The sequence below is a fragment of the Poecilia mexicana genome, unplaced genomic scaffold (assembly GCF_051168715.1).
Source record: "Poecilia mexicana isolate PSO_F unplaced genomic scaffold, ASM5116871v1 scaffold_23, whole genome shotgun sequence".
NCBI lineage: Eukaryota > Metazoa > Chordata > Actinopteri > Cyprinodontiformes > Poeciliidae > Poecilia > Poecilia mexicana.
Genome location: NW_028263392.1, coordinates 19,605,650 through 19,611,649, shown reverse-complemented (window position 1 = coordinate 19,611,649; position 6,000 = coordinate 19,605,650).

Sequence of the window (6,000 nt, the reverse complement as noted above, 5' to 3'; positions counted from 1 at the left end):
GGCTTCTGGCTTTCTGATCATTTGTAACTTAAGCAGATCAACTAATTTCAGCTTATTACAGCCAGATCTAGTGCTGCTCAGCATTTCGGAGCTGTCCAACAACTGACAAGGCTGAAAATTGAATGTAAAGCTGCAAATTCACAGATAGTCCATTTTTGACTTCTTTCGCTGAGATAACGACACGACGTTTTTGGCTTCTGGCTTTCTGATCATTTGTAACTTAAGCAGATCAACTAATTTCAGCTTATTACAGCCAGATCTAGTGCTGCTCAGCATTTCGGAGCTGTCCAACAACTGACAAGGCTGAAAATTGAATGTAAAGCTGCAAATTCACAGATAGTCCATTTTTGACTTCTTTCGCTGAGATAAAGCGTTTTTGGCTTCTGGCTTTCTGATCATTTGTAACTTAAGCAGATCAACTAATTTCAGCTTATTACAGCCAGATCTAGTGCTGCTCAGCATTTCGGAGCTGTCCAACAACTAACAAGGCTGAAAATTGAATGTAAAGCTGCAAATTCACAGATAGTCCATTTTTGACTTCTTTCGCTGAGATAAAGCGTTTTTGGCTTCTGGCTTTCTGATCATTTGTAACTTAAGCAGATCAACTAATTTCAGCTTATTACAGCTAGATCTAGTGCTGCTCAGCATTTCGGAGCTGTCCAACAACTAACAAGGCTGAAAATTGAATGTAAAGCTGCAAATTCACAGATAGTCCATTTTTGACTTCTTTCGCTGAGATAAAGCGTTTTTGGCTTCTGGCTTTCTGATCATTTGTAACTTAAGCAGATCAACTAATTTCAGCTTATTACAGCCAGATCTAGTGCTGCTCAGCATTTCGGAGCTGTCCAACAACTGACAAGGCTGAAAATTGAATGTAAAGCTGCAAATTCACAGATAGTCCATTTTTGACTTCTTTCGCTGAGATAAAGCGTTTTTGGCTTCTGGCTTTCTGATCATTTGTAACTTAAGCAGATCAACTAATTTCAGCTTATTACAGCCAGATCTAGTGCTGGTCAGCATTTCGGAGCTGTCCAACAACTAACAAGGCTGAAAATTGAATGTAAAGCTGCAAATTCACAGATATTCAATTTTTGACTTCTTTCGCTGAGATAAAGCGTTTTTGGCTTCTGGCTTTCTGATCATTTGTAACTTAAGCAGATCAACTAATTTCAGGTTATTACAGCCAGATCTAGTGCTGGTCAGCATTTCGGAGCTGTCCAACAACTAACAAGGCTGAAAATTGAATGTAAAGCTGCAAATTCACAGATAGTCCATTTTTGACTTCTTTCGCTGAGATAAAGCGTTTTTGGCTTATGGCTTTCTGATCATTTGTAACTTAAGCAGATCAACTAATTTCAGCTTATTACAGCTAGATCTAGTGCTGCTCAGCATTTCGGAGCTGTCCAACAACTAACAAGGCTGAAAATTGAATGTAAAGCTGCAAATTCACAGATAGTCCATTTTTGACTTCTTTCGCTGAGATAAAGCGTTTTTGGCTTCTGGCTTTCTGATCATTTGTAACTTAAGCAGATCAACTAATTTCAGCTTATTACAGCCAGATCTAGTGCTGCTCAGCATTTCGGAGCTGTCCAACAACTGACAAGGCTGAAAATTGAATGTAAAGCTGCAAATTCACAGATAGTCCATTTTTGACTTCTTTCGCTGAGATAAAGCGTTTTTGGCTTCTGGCTTTCTGATCATTTGTAACTTAAGCAGATCAACTAATTTCAGCTTATTACAGCCAGATCTAGTGCTGGTCAGCATTTCGGAGCTGTCCAACAACTAACAAGGCTGAAAATTGAATGTAAAGCTGCAAATTCACAGATAGTCCATTTTTGACTTCTTTCGCTGAGATAAAGCGTTTTTGGCTTCTGGCTTTCTGATCATTTGTAACTTAAGCAGATCAACTAATTTCAGCTTATTACAGCCAGATCTAGTGCTGCTCAGCATTTCGGAGCTGTCCAACAACTGACAAGGCTGAAAATTGAATGTAAAGCTGCAAATTCACAGATAGTCCATTTTTGACTTCTTTCGCTGAGATAAAGCGTTTTTGGCTTCTGGCTTGCTGATCATTTGGAACATAAGCAGATCAACTAATTCCAGTTTAATACATCCAGATCTAGTGCTGCTCAGCATTTCGGAGCTGTCCAACAACTAACAAGGCTGAAAATTGAATGTAAAGCTGCAAATTCACAGATAGTCCATTTTTGACTTCTTTCGCTGAGATAAAGCGTTTTTGGCTTCTGGCTTTCTGATCATTTGTAACTTAAGCAGATCAACTAATTTCAGCTTATTACAGCCAGATCTAGTGCTGGTCAGCATTTCGGAGCTGTCCAACAACTAACAAGGCTGAAATTTGAATGTAAAGCTGCAAATTCACAGATAGTCCATTTTTGACTTCTTTCGCTGAGATAAAGCGTTTTTGGCTTATGGCTTTCTGATCATTTGTAACTTAAGCAGATCAACTAATTTCAGCTTATTACAGCTAGATCTAGTGCTGCTCAGCATTTCGGAGCTGTCCAACAACTAACAAGGCTGAAAATTGAATGTAAAGCTGCAAATTCACAGATAGTCCATTTTTGACTTCTTTCGCTGAGATAAAGCGTTTTTGGCTTCTGGATTTCTGATCATTTGTAACTTAAGCAGATCAACTAATTTCAGCTTATTACAGCCAGATCTAGTGCTGCTCAGCATTTCGGAGCTGTCCAACAACTGACAAGGCTGAAAATTGAATGTAAAGCTGCAAATTCACAGATAGTCCATTTTTGACTTCTTTCGCTGAGATAAAGCGTTTTTGGCTTCTGGCTTTCTGATCATTTGTAACTTAAGCAGATCAACTAATTTCAGCTTATTACAGCCAGATCTAGTGCTGGTCAGCATTTCGGAGCTGTCCAACAACTAACAAGGCTGAAAATTGAATGTAAAGCTGCAAATTCACAGATAGTCCATTTTTGACTTCTTTCGCTGAGATAAAGCGTTTTTGGCTTCTGGCTTTCTGATCATTTGTAACTTAAGCAGATCAACTAATTTCAGCTTATTACAGCTAGATCTAGTGCTGCTCAGCATTTCGGAGCTGTCCAACAACTAACAAGGCTGAAAATTGAATGTAAAGCTGCAAATTCACAGATAGTCCATTTTTGACTTCTTTCGCTGAGATAAAGCGTTTTTGGCTTCTGGCTTTCTGATCATTTGTAACTTAAGCAGATCAACTAATTTCAGGTTATTACAGCCAGATCTAGTGCTGCTCAGCATTTCGGAGCTGTCCAACAACTGACAAGGCTGAAAATTGAATGTAAAGCTGCAAATTCACAGATAGTCCATTTTTGACTTCTTTCGCTGAGATAAAGCGTTTTTGGCTTCTGGCTTGCTGATCATTTGGAACATAAGCAGATCAACTAATTCCAGTTTAATACATCCAGATCTAGTGCTGCTCAGCATTTCGGAGCTGTCCAACAACTAACAAGGCTGAAAATTGAATGTAAAGCTGCAAATTCACAGACAGTCCATTTTTGACTTCTTTCGCTGAGATAAAGCGTTTTTGGCTTCTGGCTTTCTGATCATTTGTAACTTAAGCAGATCAACTAATTTCAGCTTATTACAGCTAGATCTAGTGCTGCTCAGCATTTCGGAGCTGTCCAACAACTAACAAGGCTGAAAATTGAATGTAAAGCTGCAAATTCACAGATAGTCCATTTTTGACTTCTTTCGCTGAGATAAAGCGTTTTTGGCTTCTGGCTTTCTGATCATTTGTAACTTAAGCAGATCAACTAATTTCAGCTTATTACAGCCAGATCTAGTGCTGCTCAGCATTTCGGAGCTGTCCAACAACTGACAAGGCTGAAAATTGAATGTAAAGCTGCAAATTCACAGATAGTCCATTTTTGACTTCTTTCGCTGAGATAAAGCGTTTTTGGCTTCTGGCTTTCTGATCATTTGTAACTTAAGCAGATCAACTAATTTCAGCTTATTACAGCCAGCTCTAGTGCTGCTCAGCATTTCGGAGCTGTCCAACAACTGACAAGGCTGAAAATTGAATGTAAAGCTGCAAATTCACAGATATTCCATTTTTGACTTCTTTCGCTGAGATAAAGCGTTTTTGGCTTCTGGCTTTCTGATCATTTGTAACTTAAGCAGATCAACTAATTTCAGGTTATTACAGCCAGATCTAGTGCTGCTCAGCATTTCGGAGCTGTCCAACAACTGACAAGGCTGAAAATTGAATGTAGTGCTGCAAATTCACAAATAGTCCATTTTTGACTTCTCGCTGAGATAAAGCGTTTTTGGCTTCTGGCCTGCTGATTCCTTGGAACTTAAGTATTAGACCTAATTCCAGTTTGATACAGCCAGATCTAGTATTGCTCAGCATTTCGGAGCTGTCCAACAACTAAGACGGCTGAAAATTGAATGTAGTGCTGCAAATTCACAGATAGTCCATTTTTGACTTCTTTCGCTGAGATAAAGCGTTTTTGGCTTCTGGCTTTCTGATCATTTGTAACTTAAGCAGATCAACTAATTTCAGGTTATTACAGCCAGATCTAGTGCTGCTCAGCATTTCGGAGCTGTCCAACAACTGACAAGGCTGAAAATTGAATGTAGTGCTGCAAATTCACAAATAGTCCATTTTTGACTTCTCGCTGAGATAAAGCGTTTTTGGCTTCTGGCCTGCTGATTCCTTGGAACTTAAGTATTAGACCTAATTCCAGTTTGATACAGCCAGATCTAGTATTGCTCAGCATTTCGGAGCTGTCCAACAACTAAGACGGCTGAAAATTGAATGTAGTGCTGCAAATTCACAGATAGTCCATTTTTGACTTCTTTCGCTGAGATAAAGCGTTTTTGGCTTCTGGCTTTCTGATCATTTGTAACTTAAGCAGATCAACTAATTTCAGCTTATTACAGCCAGATCTAGTGCTGGTCAGCATTTCGGAGCTGTCCAACAACTAACAAGGCTGAAATTTGAATGTAAAGCTGCAAATTCACAGATAGTCCATTTTTGACTTCTTTCGCTGAGATAAAGCGTTTTTGGCTTATGGCTTTCTGATCATTTGTAACTTAAGCAGATCAACTAATTTCAGCTTATTACAGCTAGATCTAGTGCTGCTCAGCATTTCGGAGCTGTCCAACAACTAACAAGGCTGAAAATTGAATGTAAAGCTGCAAATTCACAGATAGTCCATTTTTGACTTCTTTCGCTGAGATAAAGCGTTTTTGGCTTCTGGATTTCTGATCATTTGTAACTTAAGCAGATCAACTAATTTCAGCTTATTACAGCCAGATCTAGTGCTGCTCAGCATTTCGGAGCTGTCCAACAACTGACAAGGCTGAAAATTGAATGTAAAGCTGCAAATTCACAGATAGTCCATTTTTGACTTCTTTCGCTGAGATAAAGCGTTTTTGGCTTCTGGCTTTCTGATCATTTGTAACTTAAGCAGATCAACTAATTTCAGCTTATTACAGCCAGATCTAGTGCTGGTCAGCATTTCGGAGCTGTCCAACAACTAACAAGGCTGAAAATTGAATGTAAAGCTGCAAATTCACAGATAGTCCATTTTTGACTTCTTTCGCTGAGATAAAGCGTTTTTGGCTTCTGGCTTTCTGATCATTTGTAACTTAAGCAGATCAACTAATTTCAGCTTATTACAGCTAGATCTAGTGCTGCTCAGCATTTCGGAGCTGTCCAACAACTAACAAGGCTGAAAATTGAATGTAAAGCTGCAAATTCACAGATAGTCCATTTTTGACTTCTTTCGCTGAGATAAAGCGTTTTTGGCTTCTGGCTTTCTGATCATTTGTAACTTAAGCAGATCAACTAATTTCAGGTTATTACAGCCAGATCTAGTGCTGCTCAGCATTTCGGAGCTGTCCAACAACTGACAAGGCTGAAAATTGAATGTAAAGCTGCAAATTCACAGATAGTCCATTTTTGACTTCTTTCGCTGAGATAAAGCGTTTTTGGCTTCTGGCTTGCTGATCATTTGGAACATAAGCAGATCAACTAAT